The sequence below is a fragment of the Phascolarctos cinereus genome, unplaced genomic scaffold (genome assembly GCF_003287225.1).
Source record: "Phascolarctos cinereus isolate Bilbo 61053 unplaced genomic scaffold, phaCin_HiC Scaffold_4;HRSCAF=312, whole genome shotgun sequence".
NCBI classification, from domain to species: Eukaryota; Metazoa; Chordata; class Mammalia; order Diprotodontia; family Phascolarctidae; genus Phascolarctos; species Phascolarctos cinereus.
Window position 1 is genome coordinate 551,216,029 of NW_027555847.1, and position 19,949 is coordinate 551,235,977.

General features: G+C 37.4%; 1 long non-coding RNA gene across 1 annotated transcript in view; it reads right to left on the reverse strand.

Moving 5' to 3' along the window:
• Positions 1 to 19,949, reverse strand: part of LOC110208717 (uncharacterized) — a 267,294-nt gene that overhangs the window by 118,410 nt on the left and 128,935 nt on the right. The window contains exon 3 of the long non-coding RNA XR_013485733.1: positions 580 to 658. This is a non-coding gene — a long non-coding RNA (uncharacterized LOC110208717). The remainder of the gene's footprint in view (positions 1 to 579; positions 659 to 19,949) is intronic.

The following is a 19,949-nucleotide window of genomic DNA, read 5'->3' on the forward strand; positions in this document are numbered from 1 at the left end:
CCTACTTGCATAAGAAGACCTGAAAGAAGGCTTTAAAGTTAAATACCCAAGTGCCTCCATTTCTGAACATGCCCATTAAGGGTCAAACATTCCAGGCTTTCAGCAATGGATGACTCCACATCAAGCTTCATTAGAAGTACAGGGAAAAGAATTTAAGGGTGAAGAGGGAGAAAAAAAGACATTGGGTCACTATGAATTAAGCCCATTACCTAGAGCTGTCGGAAGTCCCAGATGGACAGCAAACCAAATGAAGCACCATTTCATTTTGCCCCATAGTTATTTATTCTGCCATGGTCACATTAAAACCAATAAGCAGTCCCATTCAGTTAAATCTTGTTCTTCAAAATGTAGCAACCCTAATATTGACTCTTATGAATCAGGGAAAGGCCATTAACTTAAATAAGAATGCCAGCATTTAAAAAAAAATTGAGACTGTGAAAGATAAGAGCTCCTTTATGATGTGGCATGGCTTTTGTTATTAACAGAGGCTAATCTGGACAGAAAACCCAACAAAGTCAGACATAAAAAGTCTAATTACAATAAAATATAACCCACACTGACAACCATTTCTTCTCCTACCTGAGAAGCACTTATCCACCATGTCTGTCTTGTGATCATGCTTCAGTGGCCATCCAGTAAAATGAGATTTAGCCAATACCTAAGAGAAGGGCAAATATATCATACTATGCAAAACATAGCATCACAAGCATCAAAAAGGCTTTAAACAATCTGAAACAAAACAACCAATCTCAGCAAAGACTGAGAGATGCAATAGTTATTAGCAGAACCTTTCGGCTATTACTCTACTGTATTGTACTCATTTGATCAGTTACTATTTTTTTCAGTAGTTTTGATTTCCAAACAGACTTTGGATATACTGGTGACATGAGGATGACATCATCCTTGGACAGGAGGCTCACAGGAAAAACAATATTCAACAGCAGAAAACAGCAATGCATTTTCCAGACATACCCTGGAATGACAGCCATTATGCTGTATCAAAATAAAAGTCACTCCTGGCTTCTATTCTTTTGCCTACAAGAACTTTTATTGCAGTTCACATCAAGAGCAAAAAAAAAAAGGTTTCCAGTTCTCACAGGAAAAGAAAGAATGACTTTCAAATTATGTATTTTTTGAGAAAATGACTTATTAATACTAAATATGAAACACATGTTTCTCTTAGAAGTTGTTTTCTCTTCCAGTGGGAAAGAGTTCCATATTTCACAGCTATGCCTTTTCTCATGAAAAGGCAAATAATTAATATTGGCTCACTTTATGCCAGGCCTATTTATTATACTTTAACTAATGAAGATCCCAACAGCAAAACTGATTGTCTCACTTAGAAGACAGACATATCAGCTAAGAGTTAGCTGGGCTGACCCAGCAACAAGAGATATTTACCTATGAAGATCCACTGGGGCTTGTGGGGAATGGGAGATTTCAACCCACCTGAAGCCATATTTTCTTTCCAGGGATCATTTTCTTCCCATGTCAACTCTGAATCACTGCATATCTCTCTAGTGTTTAGACACTTGGACTGTAAATAAGAGAAAAAGAGGTCTCCGTGTGTGTGTGTGTGTGTGTGTGTGTGTGTGTGTGTGTGTGTGTAAAAGTGAGTAGAAGGGGAGACCTTCAAGGGTATAGGATGTTTTCTAGGATATAGAAAAGGTACTGCTGTCCACTGATATGCCCACAGGCCCATGTATATAAAGGACACTACACATCTTAGAATAAATTCAACCTTTGCCCATCATTCCCTCCCTGCTTTTTCCCTAATGTATGTCACAGAATTGTCTTGGCGGAAGGTGTGAGATACAATTTCTCAGGAGGTCCTATCCAATTTCCTAGCAATCTGTAACACATGAAAGAGCACTCTGCATTCTGTCACTGTGATACAGTTCCTTCTCACAGATAGCACAACTGTCAGTCTCCCCCTACATAAACAAACAGAATGAGCTAAGCACAGGTCCCCATGCTATTCATGCAGAGGATGTAACTGTAATGGCAATGTCTGGTGATTGCACTCAATTATACCTATTGTTAACAAAAGCTATAGGCAGTGGAGATAACTCCCTTTTCCTACCTGTCTTTCTCATAACAGTCTGTTTATTGCTAACACTGTTTATGCATGTTTTAAAGTAAGGATTAGGGTCATCACAGCCTTCCAAAATCTAGGTAATTGAAAATAATTCTATTGTTGTTTTTGTATTGTTTTTTTTTAAAAAATCATGATTTCTGGAAAACTACTTCTGTCAGGAATCTTGTATATCTTGGCAGTCTTGTTTTGTTTTTCTTTTTCCTTGTCTGGACCTCTGATCATATCTGTATGGGGAGCTTTCTCTGTGAAGAAACTCTGCTTGCCAATGTATATCGGCAAGTATCTGCCTAGAGTTACTCTGGTGATAAGTGCCAGTGGCAAGACCTGAACCCAAGTCTTTTTGACTCTTAGTTCAGTACTATATCCATCACTTCACCTAGCTTGCCTTTGACTTGTGGATCAAAGGCAAGACTTGAATGTAGGTTATCTTGACTCGAAGACCAGCTTTCTATCTAGTACAATGTACAACTTTAAAATAGTTGAACACTGCTAGTGAATTAAGTGACAATTTTTAATTAATTCATTCTCTTAAAAGAAACAGCATTGTCAATACTTGTTACTTGGAGGTCAAGAAGACTTTAGTTCAAGTCTCACTTCTGACATATAAAAGATCAAGCAACTAAACTCCATTGGTGGAATAAGTCTCCACACCAAGAGTTCCTCTACTGATAAAATCACAAGAAGAAAAAATAAAGATCACATAATGAAATTCTATGTAGAGTTGTATTAATCCTGGCAAAAGCACAATCTCTGAAGAGTAAGAGTTTGATAAATATCTGATGATGTGAATTTGAAAGTATTTGATTCCAAAATCCTAGAACTTAACTCTAGAAAGAGTGACCAGTGAGGAATCAGGAAACAGACTCACCTCAAATTAGCTGGATGAGATCTTAGCTAACTAAGCCAATTAGACTTTGGGTTTTAGTTCCCTCATCAACCGAAAAAAGTACTACCTGTTCTACTTATCTTGACTTTTTAACAAAAGTTATCTTATATAAAGGCAATATATTATTAATTCAAGATATGTCTAAATTGAATTTCAATAAGATCATCTCCTATTGATTTATACTGAGAACAAAAAGATAGTAGATCTTCCTTTTTTAACTTTTAAATACTAGTGACAGTTATTCCCTTAGATATGTGCACCTTGCATCCCTCAAATAATTTGAAAACATTTGAAATGCACTGGCAAGCTCCTACTTTTAAAAAAAGCAATCTGGGTTTATTATTTTACCAATAAGAAGAGTTTCTTGATCAATCTAATGAGCTCCCTCATCAGTTTCTTTGGCTTAGAAAGTCTGAGTTTTTGAAGTCAGGAACACATCTGCTTGTGAAAAGTGTGGGCATGCCCGTTTGGTGCTTTGTTAGGAGGACGGCGATTGGTTCCTGACTGGGTTTCATAGACTGGGGCTTTCCCTAAGATAACTGGCTAAGATTCTGGGGAGGACTGATGTGAGTTAGAGAAGCCATCCTCTCTCCAAGGCCCTATGAAAATAAGGTGACAGAACTATTCAACCACTTCAGACCTCTTGATTACCTTTCCCTCTGTCCAGGGGACAGAAAAGGGAAAATCAGAACATGCCTATGTTCTACGTGCAGGGGCAGGCTATGCTTGAACACAGTCTTATCCCCATTAAGTCAAGTCAATAAGCCTATGCCAGGCATTATGCTAGGGATACAAAGAAACACAAAAAATATTACATGCCAAGGAAGAGTAATGGCTGCCTTGGAGCAGGGAGATGTAAAAATTAAAACATGTTTACCCACAGCTCTCTGAGCATAGATCTGAGACCAGAAATCTGAGAATGGACTTCCCAAACCTAAGAAATTACCAGCTGGGGCAATAAGAACATAACTATAGAAGCCAACTTGCTTGCTTCCTAGGCCCAAGACAGACACTCATGGATAATGATCCTACATCTCAGCCTCTGGTGTAAAGGGGAGACTTTGATTTCTTAGGCAGTGTGATCCCCAAATCTAACCATGTCACAAAGAAGGGAGATTTCTTGGGCAGTGCCTGCCTTGTGGAGCTGCTTTCTGGATAATTCCAAAATGCAGAGTCAGGGACTCCAACCTTCTAGCCAAGCAATTGGGGTTTCCTCAGTAATATGATCCTGGAATCTAGCTTCCTGACCTGGTAATAGAGAGTTCTTGGACAAGGAGTTTCAGAGGAGCATCCCATTTGGAGAAAGAAGAGAATTGACCACTTGGCCCCTATGCTGTAGTCAGAGGAGTAGTAAGGAGTAGTTACATTATCAGCAAGCAAGTGACTGAGACCTTACCACTACCACCAACACTCTGTGTCTGTCTCTCTGTCTGTCTGTCTGTCTGTCTGTCTGTCTGTCTGTCTGTCTCTCTCTCTCTCTCTCACACACACACACACCACACACACACACACACACACACACATACACACTTTGCAATGAATTGTTCAAACAGCACAGTTCCAATGGGAAGGGGATAACCCACTCATCCAGCAGCTCCAGAGTGCATTTGCTTCCCAAGGAAAGCGCAAATCACATGAGTCATTATGAGTCTGAGAGGATGTCCACTGGACCCTTTGGGGGAATTAGAGATATGCCAAAATACTGACCATAATTCTAAATTCAATTCTTGCTAAGAAAAAAAAATGCAGATGATTAGGTCAAACAACAAATCATAGAAACAATCAATAATTTCATTCAAGAGAATGACAATAATGAGACAACATACCAAAACCTATGGGATGCAGCGAAAGCAGTTCTTAGGGGAAGTTTTATATCTCTAAATGCTTACATAAATAAAATAGAAAAAGAGGAGATTAATGAATTGGGCATACAACTAAAAAAACTAGAAAAAGAACAACTTAAAATTCTCAACTAAACACCAAATTAGAAATATTGAAAAGAAAAGGGAAAATTAATAAAATTGAAATTAAGAAAACTATTGAACTAATAAATAAAACTAAAAGCTGGCTTTATGAAAAAAAACAATAAAATAGATAAACCTTAGGTTAATTTAATTAAAAAAAAAGAAAGAAGAAAACCAAATTACTAATATCAAGAATGAAAAGGGCGAAGCTACCACCAAGGAAGAGGAAATTAAAACCGTCATTAGGAATTATTTTGCCCAACTATATGCCAACAAATTTGACAATCTTAGTGAAATGGATACATATTTTTAAAAGATATAAATTGCCCAGATTAACCGAAGAGGAAGTAAAATACTTAAATAACCCCATCTCAGAAAAAGAAATTGAACAAGCCATTGATGAACTCCCTAGGAAAAAAGCTCCAGGGCCAGATGGATTTACATGCTAATTCTAACAAACATTTAAAGAACAATTAATTCCAACACTATATAGACTATTTGGGAAAATAGGTGAAGAAGGAGTCTTACCAAATTCTTTTTATGATACAAATATGGTGTTGATACCTAAACCAGGAAGAGTCAAAAATAGAGAAAGAAAAGTATAGACCAATTTCTCTAATGAATATAGATGGAAAAATTTTAAACAAAATACTAGCAAATAGATTGCAGCAACTTATTACAAGAATAATACACTATGACCAGGTAGGATTTATACCAGGAATGCAGAGTTGGTTCAATATTAGGAAAACTAGTAGCATAATTGAGCATATCAACAACAAAAAAACAGAAACCACATGATCATCTCAATAGATGCAGGAAAAGCTTTTGATAAAATGCAACATCTATTCCTATTAAAAACACTAGAAAGCATAGGTATAAATGGAGTCTTCTTTAAAATGATAAATAGCATATATCTAAAACCTTCAGCAAGCATTATATGTAATGGGGACAGGCTAGAAGCATTTCCAGTAAGATCGGGGGTGAAACAAGGATGTCCATTACCACCACTGTTATTCAATATTGTACTGGAAAGCTTAGCTTTAGCAATAAGAGAAGAAAAAGAAATTGAAGGCATTAGAATAGGCAAAGAGGAAACAAAGCTATCACTCTTTGCCAATGACATGATGATATACTTAGAGAATCCTAGAGAATCAAGTAAAAAACTACTTGAAATAATAAACAACTTTAGTAAAGTTGCAGGCTATAAAATAAACCCACATAAATCATCAGCATTTCTACATATTACCAACAAAGCCCAACAGCAAGAGATAGAAAGAGAAATCCCATTTAAACTTACTGTAGACATTATAAAATATTTAGGAGTCTACCAACTGAAACAAACCCAGGAGCTCTATGAACACAATTACAAAACACTTTTCACACAAATAAAATCAGATCTAAATAATTGGAAAAACATCAGTTGCTCATGGGTAGGCTGATCTAATATAATAAAAATGACAATCCTACCTAAGCTAATTTACATATTCAGTGCCATACCAATCAAACTAACAAGAAATTATTTTATAGAGTTAGAAAAAATAATAACAAGATTCATTTGGAAAAACAAAAGGTCCAGAATATCAAAGGAACTAATGAAAAGAAATGCAGGGGAAGGTGGCCTAGCAATTCCAGATCTTAAATTGTATTATAAAGCAGCAATCATCAAAACTGCTTGGTACTGGCTAAGAAATAGGGAGGTGGATCAGTGGAATAGGTTAAATATGCAAGACACAGTAGTCAATGACTATAGTAATCTATTATTTGATAAACCCAAAGACCCCAGCTTCTGAGATAAGAACCCACTCTTTGAAAAAAACTGCTGGGAAAACTGGAAAAGAGTATGGCAGAAACTAGGCATAGACCCAAATTTCACACCATACACCAAAATAAAGTCAAAATGGGTTCATGACTTAGATATAAGGGCTGATACCATAAGTAAACTGGGAGAACAAGGAATAGTTTACCTATTAGATCTATGGAGAACAGAATTCATGAGCAAACAGAAGATAGAGAACATTATGAAAAGCAAAATGGATCATTTTGATTACATTAAATTGAAAAGTTTTTGCACAAACAAAGCCAATGCAACTAAGATTAGAAGGAAGGTAGAAAATTGGGAAAGAATTTTTACAACCAGTCTCTCTGATAAAGGCCTCATTTCTAAAACATATAGAGAATTAAGACAAATTTATAAGACTACAAGCCATTCCCCAATTGATAAATGGTCAAAGGATATGAACAGACAGTTCTCAGATGAAGAAATTAAAGCCATCTATACTCATATGAAAAAATGCTCTAAATCGTTATTGATTAGAGAAATGCAAATCAAAACAACTCTGAGGTACACATCACACTATCAGATTGGCCAACATGACAAAACAGGAAAATGATAAATGTTGGAGAAGATGTGGGAAAATTGGAACACTAATACATTGTTGGTGGAGTTGTGAAATGATCCAACCATTTTGGAGAACAATTTGGAAGTATGCCCAAAGGGCTACAAAAATGTGCATACCCTTTGATCCAGCAATAGCACTTCTAGGGCTATATCCCAAAGAGATCAAACAAATGGGAAAAGGACCCACATGTACAAAAATATTCACAGCAGCTCTTTTTGTGGTGGCAAAGAATTGGAAATTGAGAGGATGCCCATCAATTGGGGAATGGCTGAACAAGTTGTGGTATATGAATGTAATGGAATACTATTGTGCTATAAGAAATGATGAACAGGCTGACTTCAGAAAAACCTGGGAAGACTTATATGGTCTGATGCTGAGCAAAGTGAGCAGAACCAAGAGGACTTTGTACACAATAACAGCCACGTTATACAATGACTAAGATTGTTAAACTGAACCCTTCTCAGCATTACAAGGATCTAAGACATCTCCAGAGGCCTCGGAATGGAAAATGCTGTCCACATGCAAAGAAAGAACTATGGAAGTCGAATCGCTATCACTTATTTTTACCTTCTGTTGAGTTTTGTGTCATCTTTCTGATGGTTCCTCCTGTTGGTTTTAATTTTTACTTACAACTTCACTAATGTGAAAATATGTTTAATGGGTATGTAAATGTAAAGCCTATATCAGATTGTGCGCCACCATGGGGAGAGGGGGGGAGGAAGGGGGAGAAAACTTTTCAACTCAAAAGCATATGAAAGTGATTGTTGATAAATCAAAATAAATTAATAAAATTTAAAAAGAAAAGGAAAAGAAAAAAGGGAAAAAATGCAGAGTGCTTCATTTGATTTTGATTTTTTTCATTCGGGCTGGGGGAATTCTTTCTGTCTTCGTATTTTCAGATAGAGTGAAACAGAGGCTATCTTAACATGATACTCATTGGTTACCTTGAGCAACAATCTGGAAATCTAGACAGGAGCTAAACCTAAGCTATATTTAGAGATTTTGCAAGAGCAAACTCTGGCGGAGGCAATAAGCCAAAGAAAGGATTGGACCCAGTCCATGTGAGCTGAGCAGATTGTGGGGCCCTGGACCATAGCTTATACAAATAATCTTTTTGCAAAGTGAGAGTACTGGATGTGGAGTCAAAGGACCTGGGTTTGAATCACAATCTAACATTTAATACCAATTGCACCTTGGGCAAGTCATTTTGCCTCTCTTGGCCTCAGTTCCCTAATTTGTAAAATGATGATATGGAATGGATGATCTCTAAGCTCTTTTCTTGCTCTACAATCTATGAATAATCAAGTCTTGTCACCTCATAAGACTTAATAAATGCTTTATCTATCTATGTATCTAATATTTAATGGAGCTATTTTGTGACTTCAGATTTTTATATTTTTGTTTTTTTTAATTCGTTCAATAATTATGAAATGCCCGCAGTGAGGTCAGCACTATGATGTATATTTTTAAAAAATTAAAAATATTGGTAAAGTGATTTTTGCCTTCAAAGTTCTACTCTACTTGAGTTGTTTTTAAAAGCAGGCACACTTTAGTTGATGTCTTACTAATTTAATTTGCGTCCATGGTTTTCCTTTTCAGAGAGAAGGAAGGATTTAATTTCTTTTTTATACAAAAAGAACAGACTCCCAAACTAAATAGCTAATTCTTACATGGCCAGAGACAGACAGAAGAATGTTAAAAGCCTAACACAGTGAGAAAACCAATAAAACAAACAAGCAAACAAACAACAAAACCCAGGAGATTTCCTTAGTTAATTGAATGACATCTTGTACACCCAACCACAAGAATGAGCTAGAAGGCTTCCTCCCACTCCTTTCCCCTTATACATCTCCAAAACAAGTTGTAGACCAGCACAAGCTGTGTAAGTTTTATCTGCTACTTTTATAAGACATCTATAATTTGTCCACTTTTTACTTATCCTTTCTAATTCTTTTTAATTTTCATTTTACTTACATTAGTTCCAAAAGTATCAGCATTACAAAGTCATTTGGAGTGAATATATGGAGGTTAGCAAACATGCCAGACACTCACATATCAATTTGTTAGGCTTGTGGTTATTCAAAATCTTAGTATGAGATATTTAATAACAATAGATTAGAATAAATTTACATATGCAAAACTCAATCAAAAAAGAGCTGAGTAGCTGTTTAGTGAATTTCCCTAGTGTGTACTACCACCTTCTTTGGGCCTATACTAGGCATGAACCAAGAATCCCCATCAAGTTTCCTAAACATAACAATAAGAATGTTCATTCCCAAATGAGCACAAATAACCCAGAAGAGCAGATAGAGGAAGGAGCCCTTGAAAAGTTGTGCTCTGGGGATCTGAAACACACCCCAGCTTAGGGAATCAAAGGGAAATATGATCAAAACTGGCTGTCCACATTGCCAAAATTTTCAGACAACTTTTAATCATAAAAGGTATCGTACATTTTTATGGTGCCTTTTAAAATCTTTTTTCATATTATCCCATTTGAGTCTCACAACAATATAGCAATACAGGTATTCAGGTCAATGTTAATGACAGAAGAAATCTTACAGGTCATATAATGTAGTTTTCTTATTTTGTAGGCCAGAAAACTTGTTCAAGGTCACAAAGTCACAAAGAGTTAAGAACCAAACATAGATCCTCTAAATACAATATTCTTTTTTCTTTATTAACAAATATTAGTCTCTCTCCTTCTTATTCTCCATTTCAACAACAACAACAAAGAAAAAGAAAATCTTCAAAATATATATGCATGGTCAAGTAAAGTAAATTCATTCATTTGCCATATCCAAAAGTATTTCCCTCATTCTATATTTTGGTCCATCACCTGTCTTTTAGAGGATGGGCAGTGAGTTACATCTTCAGTCCTCAGGAATCATGGGTTATCAGAGTTTAGTCTTTCAAAGTTATTCTTTCTAATGTTTCCATTATATAAATTGTCCACATGGCTCTACTCACTTTACTCTGCATCAGTTCATTTAGATCTTCCAAGTTTATTTTGAAACTGTCCATTTATCATTTCTTATGGAACAGTAATATTCCATTACATTCATATACCATAATTTGTTTAGCCATATTAATCCCATTTTTTTTCCACTCTGCTATGCTACCACTCAGTTATTTCCATTTGACTAATGAGGAAACTGAGAAATTGAGTTTCCCCAAATCACAAAGCAGGTTAGCTGCAAAGCTGGGAGTAAAATCCAGATATCTTGGCATCTAGTTCCTTGCTCTTTTGAACTATGAAGCTATTTATATAGGACCTCTTTTGAAAGTCTCAAATATCCCTCTTAGAAAAGACCAGAGCTAAGCAAAAACAAAATGTTTATATGTAAATTTGAAATTCAAAGAAAATAGATTAATCAGTGCCTCTCAAGTATAAAAGGCAAGATGATTTAAAACCCAAGTATTTGGGTAAGGCTACTGCAGACTACTGGCAAGGCATTCCCAAAAAATGAATTCACAAGGAAAAGTAACACCCTTTATAAAAATATATTAAATTCTAATAAGAAAAGTCTGAGTATATAGTTGGTTGGCTTTTCCTGTGGAATGCTTCTGCCCGTGAAGGTGAAATAAGGGGCAGTGCCTCAAAGTTAACTTTTCATAACTTTCCTTCGGCACTGAGCTGTCAAGTTATTTCCTTACCCTTTCAGGAACATGGTAGGACCCCAGAACTGCCTGTGAGAGATTAAGTGTACAGACACATGAACACACACACACACACACACACACACACACACACACACACACACACACACACTTCCTTCACTCACCCTGGAAGATCTCTCCATTTTGCTACCCCACTTGCAATTGTTGAGTTCCCCCAGGAACCTCCATTTTGAGGAAGTACTCAGGCCAACCAGGCTGGCCCCATTCCTGACTCTCTGATTTTGTCCTCCACACGCAGTACCCTTCTTACTCTGGAAGATGCCTCCACCACCCTGACCCTCTATTGCAATTGTTGAATGTCTCCCAAAACTTCCATTTTGAGGAAGTACCCATGTCAGCCATTCTCACTCTAAACCCAGTTTTTAATCATGAACCCCCGGACTACTTCTTGACCTCTCCAATCCCCTTCCCAGCCTCCATTCCTTTTCAGCTCCATTTTATGTGTTATCCTCTCCATTAGAATGTAAATTTCTTAAACAGTACTGCCATTCTTTTTGCTAGTATTTGTATTGTGCTTAGCACAGTGCCTGGAACATAGTACGTGCTTAATAAATGATTGTTCTTATTATTAGTGATCTAAGAGAGCAGCCTGTGAACTACAATGTAATTATATTCATTTCCTATTTTGCATCTCAAATTACTTCTATTTTGCTTCCCACTCTCTCCTCTTTTGCCCCAGTATTGGAAGAAATAGCTCTTCTTGCCATATGTAACCTCTCTTCTTTCTATCCCTTCCTATCACCACTGTAAGTTTCTCTTTTGACCATCATTTCTCTAACTAAACCTCATTTTCAATCTCTCAACTAACTTCTTTTCTATGGCTTACAAAAAAAAGCCCAAAGCAACTCTGTCATTTAAAAAATAAAGTCCAAAATCACCAACAGCCCAATGGATGGCTCCAAAAGCATCTTCCATTTCAATCTGTTCAAAACACAACTCATTCTCTTTTCCCCAAAGTGCTCCTCCTTTTCCTAACTTTCCTAATTCTTATGAGGGCACCATCATTCTTCTGATAACCAAAGTCCACAAATCTGAAGTCATCCTTCACTCTGTCTCTTCACCTCTCCTGTGTAATCAGTTGCCAAGTCACATCAATTATATTTATATCTCCCCTCAAACAGACACCTCCCTGGTTCAGTGTCTCTCACCTGGAATGCAACAACTTCCTAAACTGGTCTCCTTGCCTCCAGACTCTCCCCTCTGAATTCATCCTTCCCACAGCTCCCAAAATGATATTCCTAAAGCAAATTCTGACCATGTTACTCCCTGGTTCATGGACCCCCCATGGCTTACTCTTGCTTTTGAGATAAAACACAAATTTCTCTGTTTGGTTTTTGGTCTTCACACTCTGACTCTAGTTTACCTTTCCAGGCTTACTGCGTGATAGTCTTACAATTCCACCAAACTGGCTTACCCATACTTGACATTCCATCTCTCTAACTCATGCCTAGAATTTACTCTCTCCTCATCTCTGGTAGATGGAATCTCTGACTTCCTTTCTTAGCTCAAATGAGAACTGTTGAATTTCTATTCTGATCTCTCCCATTCACTAGTATTCTTACCCCAGAAGTTACTTTGTACCTACTTTGTGTATATTTTGCATTTAATTTTCCATGTATCTATGATTCCCACCCACCTCCCACCCCCAACAAAATGTAAACTTCTAGAGATCAGGGCCTTTTTTGGGTTTCTTTTTGTTTTTGTTTTTTTCTTTGTATTTCAGTACTGAGCCAAGAACTCAGTCTTTAGTTGAATTTTGAATGAAGGAAAGAAAAAATTAAAAAAAAACTTAGAGAAGATGCAAATTAAGTGTACACAGGGAAAAAGTTACAGGTAGGTCCATAATGACATGTGGTTCATTGACTTGCTTCCTCGACATCTCTTCACCATGGCACTTGCATTCTTGGACTGCCCTGGGACACTAGGTGTTCATAGGTGGGCTTTCACCTTTTTCAGCCAGGATCAGCCATATTTCCAAAACACATACTCCCAATTCATCTCCACTTTTTCCACTGCCTCCCCCATTAAAGTGTGAGATGTGCTCCTTGAGGTCCAGAACTATCTCTCTTGTTTGTGTTTGCATCTGCAATGCTTACCAAAGGTCCTATCAGGTAGTAAGTGCTAAATAAATGCTTTATCTAGCATTTGTTCATCAATCCATTCATAAACATTTATTGAATATCTGTTTCATGGATAGGATTACTCTGGGCACTTCACAGATAAATGTTTACTTAAAAAAATAAAACAGCAAGCCCTGAAATAAAGTCCTTGCTTAAGAAGAAAATAAGATGGCAGAGTAATGAAATAAGTTCCCAAGGCTTCTTAAGGTTAAAGTTATTTAAGGAAAATCATAGGCCCCAAGATATATTTAATGACTAAAAAAACCACCAAAATGTTTTAGAGCTAATGGTGAATATATCATTTGGCAATACCATGCTTGCCTTAAGGTATCATAAGAATATGAGAAAATATTTGTAGAGGAATTATTTAGCACAGTATGGCATATAGTAGGCACTATATAAGTGCTTATCCCCTTCCCATCCCCCCTCTTCATATTCTAAAATAGTGAGTAAGAGAGATCATCTAACCCAACCTCCTTATTATACAGATGATGAAACTGAGACCCAGAGCATCAAAGTGATTTTCCAGAGATCAAAAAGCAGTAAATGCGAGAGCTGGGATTGCAACATGGATTCTCTGATTCCAAATCTAGCATTCTTGGTACTGGTATCACCTTGTTTCAGAGTTTAGTTAGTGTCTTACATCAATGTATTTTTTTTAAAGGAAGAGTCCCCCCAAACTTCTAATATTAACAAATAAATCTCTTCTTAAAAGTTTTCCCACATAAGACTTGGTGCACATAGTGGTATATGCCATAACATTTGTAAAGCACTTAGCACTGTGTCTGGAACACAGTGGGCACCTAGTAACTGCTTGTTCCTTTTCATCTCCACTCCACACACCCCTACCTCCTTAACCTACTAACCCCAACCACTAGGGGAAGGTGAGGCTGGGGCATTAATTAAACTTCAGAATTATACACTAAAGTAGGCTAAAACCAATCTGTTACAAAAATAAAAATAAAAAATAAAATGAATCTGTTATTCATACTAACTAATACATATATGGTGAGCCCCTAGGAGAAAGGAGGGCCACTAGGATGCTTGTGGATGAACAAATAGTCCCAGGTTGGAAATAGAGCTAGAATGGACTTTCCAAGTTGATCAATAGTAAGATTGGGACAGAGAGTGGCCACAGAGGTTCAATTTAAAGGAAAAAAAAGTTTTAATGAGATTACTGGTTAAATTAGGTCATAGCATATCATGTGATAACATGATTTTAGAAGCTTCCCAAATTGCCAACTACCTATATGACAATTAAAAACTGGGTCTTCGATAATAGGCGTTGTTATGCCAAAGCCAACTATACTTTAATACCTCAAGGATTTATAGTTTGTTTGGTTGTTGTTTTTTTATCTATGAGTGTACTCCTTCTGCCAATGCCACAGCAAACTGTCCACACCTCAGTAGATGGCATGCATGAATTACTATGACTGAAAACTTCACAATCCCTTGATCAATGTGGTGGGCCATTGTCTACACATAGCTAGGGGAGAGTGTGATTAATCTAGACAGTTTGTTGCCAGATCCATACTGAAAACCTTCCCAGTTTGGTAACAGGTCTTAGATGTTCTATTTTACTGGAACAATCTCAAGGACTCAGGGTTACCTCCATTGCCAATATGAGGCATCAAAGAAAGACTTAAGTGGAAGAATTCCAGGTGTATTACCTCCAAATGCAAATACTGCTTTCTTACTGAAACTTTTTTAAAAAGTCACAAAGGAACACTAGGGCAAGGATTATTTTACTTTTATAGTTGAATCCCCAGGACCTAGCACAATGCCTGACACATTGAAAGTGCTTAAGAAATGCTTGTTGATTCGTTGGTTGCTGTCAGCTATCAGATTTTAGCTACCTTGTATTCAAAATTCATGAGTTAAGGAAGATATGTATTTAAAGGTAAAAGCATGCAGCCATTTAATGTATAAACTAACACTAAACGAAGGGAGGAGTTGGCAATTAACTTAGAGAATTTGGATTATGGAGTGAGCTAACCTGGACAATTCAGAATCAAATGAAAAACCCACAGTGAAGCCTCAATCACTGCTTGTGATTGACTATGTGCAAACCTTTAATTTGATGGAGAATTTATCACTTTTCTTTCAGACCAAGATTCAGTGTCCAAATGGGTGAGAGAGAAATAAATTAAAAGGAGATACACTCAAGTTGCACCAATACTCCAGATCACATTTCTGCAGTCATACCACAAACAAGCTTTGTTTGATAACTCTCGCTGTGTCTTAGGTGAAGCAGCATTATGACTGGTGCGCAGCTATAATTACAGAATCGGTAGCAGCAGTCTCAAAATAGAACTTGAGCAATCCATAATCTTGACTGTCAAAGCAAAGCCAAATAAATTTCAGTTAGGTTAATCCCATTAAGATCTAACAATGTTATCCACTTTAAGTGAAAATGCATTTAATTAAATCAGAGGAATGAAGAAATGCTCTTGTGCCATTCCCCTATCTGTTTCTTCAGTACCATGGACCTGATGTGAATATGGAGAATAATATGGTCTGACTTTCGGCTTTTTCTTTCTACTCACTGCTTTTCTTCCTTCTTTTACCCCTCTCCACCACACTTCCTTATTAAATTATACAGTGTCTTTTTTTTCTGAAAAAGAACTCATAAGGGGAGTTTAGGACCTCAGGAAGTAAGCAGTAACAACATTTTCTCCATTAATACTGCATTCACAGAGATACATTTTAATGGCAAATCCAGCCCAGTGAAAAATATATTCCATAGGCTATCTGTAGTCAGGAAAGTAAATATGCTGTGTGGAACTGAACAAGTCACCCATCTGACTTGGCCTTAGTCACCATTGCTTTCTCTTATCACACTGAATAAATGATAAACAGGCAAACTGTCTTTAAGGATGGATGTTGGAAGGAAGGATTGTTGCTTTATACCTGGGAGTCTGAAGGAATGGGAAACCAATAATTGGTTTTGGGGGGGGGGGAAACAAAGGTGGTCAGGACAATCTTGGGCAAAGCAGAGTACTTAGTTATTGGGAGGTTATAAATAAGCAATGTTTTTTTGAGATAATTGTGTTCTATTATTCTACTTTTATTAACAGACACTATAAGAGGCAAGTAACAGTATACAGCCTGCTATCAGGATTTAGTTAAACTGGGAGAGGTTTATGGAGCCCTTTGTGGCTACAACCAGAAAAAAAAAAAAGAAGGGTAAAAAACACATTGGGGGGAGCAGCTAGGTGGCACAGTGGAAAGAGCTCCAGCCTTGGAGTCAGGATGACCTGAGTTCAAATCTGACATCAGACACTTGATACTTACTAGATGTGTGACCCTGGGCAAGTCATTTAACCCCAATTGCCTCACCAAAAAGCAAAAAAAAAAACCATTGAGGATTCCTGTTTTAACTACAAATCAGTCTTATGATGTAGACTATAGAATTAGGCACTCCAAGAAAATATTGTGGTATCTCAGGTGTTTGCCCCAGGGGATGATTAGGTTGCATATTGCTAATGATTTTAAATGAGTGCAGAGCCTTCAGTGAGACTTCAGTTATCAAAATCCCATGATGAGATGGGCTAAATATACCAGGGTCCTCTTTTGGGATAATCTTATATAGCCAATATGAAGAAAACAGGGTAGCTCTTTGAATGTGGCAAACTATTCCTGTACAGGCTATTGTTGTTATTGATCTGAGCATATCTCAGTGAGTAAGAACCCTGAGAACTGTACCATTATATGCTTGCTGAATATTTGTTCATCTATCTTAGCACAGCACGTGTTTATATTTAGTAAAGGGGGTTTTGTTTTCAATATTAATTGTCTCATTGATTCAATCTCTCCAGATCTGCAACTTGCATTTGGGTCTAATACACATCTGGCCTAAGATATGATTAGAGCATAAAAATATTAAGGAATACTGACTAAGGTACAGCCACAAAAGCTTTGTCCCAGAGCATAGACATTCAGGACAGCATACTTACTCCCCTACTGCAGTTATGGAGTTAACCATCCCCACACCTTGGAAAGACTGCTGTCTCCACCTCTCATGGTCATCTGCTGGCCTATTCTGCATACCAGGACTCTGCTTCCTCATATGATCCCATCCTTAGAGTCCTGGCACTATGGTATCCCCTCTCTCAAAGGTCTTCCTTCCAGATACAGCCAACTAGAGAGCATTGATCCACTCCATCTCCTGTCGCAACTGCCCCTATGGTTGGAGCTGTCCTTTGCCCTCACTGCACTCCTTTACCCTGATATTTTCTGTATTTCACTCCACCACCTACTGATCTCTAGTGCCACTACTGGCCCATCCCATGACTCCTCCTCAATTGAAAGAATTTGAAGTTACAGCTCAAGAATTAACAGAAACAATTATGATGTTGGCAGATGCAAGTCATTTAAACACTAAAGCAAGAATTTCCAGGAAAAGTAAATTTACATAAATTCATTGTCCACCTGCCACATCTGTCCAAGATAGATGTACCAATGAACTAATTCAGGCCCTGTGACCCTGTAGCTGCCTATCCAACTATACGTCATAGTCCAGACAACAGAAATTTTCAGTAATTTCATTTTATTTTAAATTATATGGATTTGTAGGCTAGTCTCTTTTGAGTGATGGTATATCTAATTGAAGAAGCTCAGTGGCATTCTGGGACTTAATACAATCAGCACGATGCTACCTACAGACAGAAACATCTTGAGAACTACAGTATCTAGTAAGAATCCTTCCATTTTGACTGTGCTTATTACATCTACAAGAAATGGTGAACATCCCTAGAGAGCATATGTCTCCTCATTTTATGACTCTCTTAATATTAACAACTAAAAGTATTGCTAAATAAAGTTATCTCTGCAACTCTACCTAGCAAAGACTGTGGTACGGACAGTGAACTGGTCCCAGAATTGCAAAGGAGGAAGACAGTGGGGTAGATAGTACGTGGGAAACTGTAGAGGGTTTCCAATGCTCCCAAGCTGCTCCCTGACATAAAAAACCTCTTAAATATGAATATTCATCTGTCGATTCTGTATTTAAGGATTCATGCTCATCACAATCTCTAAAGAAATAAGATTGCAAATGACCCAATGGGAAATGTAAAGGCATATCAAAGGCCTAGATAGAACATGTATTAATGCTAATGATGACACAGCTGTAAGAAGCATTGTAAAATATATAGAAATATATCATAGTCTTATAGACTCAGGGATAAAAGATGGACAGTTTGAGGATTACACTGGTACCTACAGGTTGTCAGAAGACCTAGAAGGAGGCCTTTTGGACATTGGATTGCTCTCCTATGGATAATTTATGGAAGCAAGGATGAGTTGCAATCTATGTCACTGGAAGACATCTTCATGAAATTACAGATCCATTGAAATATAAAAATGAATAAGAACTTTAGAATTAGCAAAGTGATTTTACATGTGTTTTTTAATATGATCCTTACAACAGCCCTATGAGGCAAACTGAATAGATATTATTACTAGCACTTCTGTAGTTGTTGTTGTTGATTCATTCCAAATGAGTATGAGTCTTCATGACTCTTTTCAGGGTTTTCTTGGCAAAGATACTGGAGTGGTCTGCCATTTCTTTCTCCAGCTCATTTTATAGGTGAGGAAACAGAGGGAAATAGGGTTAAGTCACTTGCTCAAGGTCACACAGCTAGTAAGTGTCTGAGGCCAGATTTGAACTCACAAAGAGGAACCTTCCTGACTCCAGGCCCAGCACTCTACCCACTGTAACACCCAGACGATCTATTACCAACCTTAATATCAGCACTTTACAGATAAGGAAATTGGGGCTTAGAGAAATTAAAGTACTTTCACTTTCCACCAGCTGCACACCTTCGACTTGATGTCCCTCATTATCATGCTCCCAGGAAACCTCTTCACCAGGAAATTTATCATCCTGGAAAACTGCATCATCATCATTTTTCATATTCACACATCTTCAGTTCCTGGTACCCTCTGCCCCTAATTGGAGGGTGGAGCAAACAACTCCTTCCAATGCCAGAATTTAACAAGGGCTCATAGACCCACCAACTCTTTATTTTCTACCAGCTATACTCCTTGGATTGTGCTCCATTCTGCCCCCCCACTGGATATTTTCTTATCCCTTCCCCTTTTTTTAACTTTCTTTTGTGTGTTGTCTTCCCCATTAGAGTGTAAGCTTCTTGAGGGCAGGGACTAACTTTTTCTTTAATTTGTAACTCCAAGGCTTAGCACAGAGCTTGGCACATAATAGGTGCTCAATAAATGTTTATTGACTGACCAAATGACTGAGTTAGCCAAGTTCAGGAATCGTGACTTTTAGTCATAGCTAGAGTCAGGTAGGTGTTACAGTGGATAGAGCTCTCAGCCTGGAATCGGGAATGCCTGAATTCAAATCCAGGCTCCGACACTGTGTGACCCTGGGCAATCCACTTAACATCTGTTTGCCTCAGTTTCCTCAATTATAAAACAAGGATAATGACTGAACCTCCCTTAACAGGTTGTTGTGAGGATCAGATGACGTATGTACAAAGAGCTTAGCATGGTGCCACACAAGTAGTAGGTACTATATAAAAGCTTATTCCTTTTTTCCCCACCCCACAGCATTCAGTGACTGAGACTTTTAGATAGAGATACAAAGGACCTTTAAAGTTAATTTAATCCAACCCATTCATTTTATAGATACCAAATTGGAGGACCACAGAAGTGATCTATTCAAAGTCACTTAATAGTTAATGGTGAAGGCATGCCTCGAACACAGCCATCCCGTGGCCCAATCCTGTGCTCTTTGTGCTATACCATACTCCCTTTGCCATCATGTATCATGTGAGTCAACTA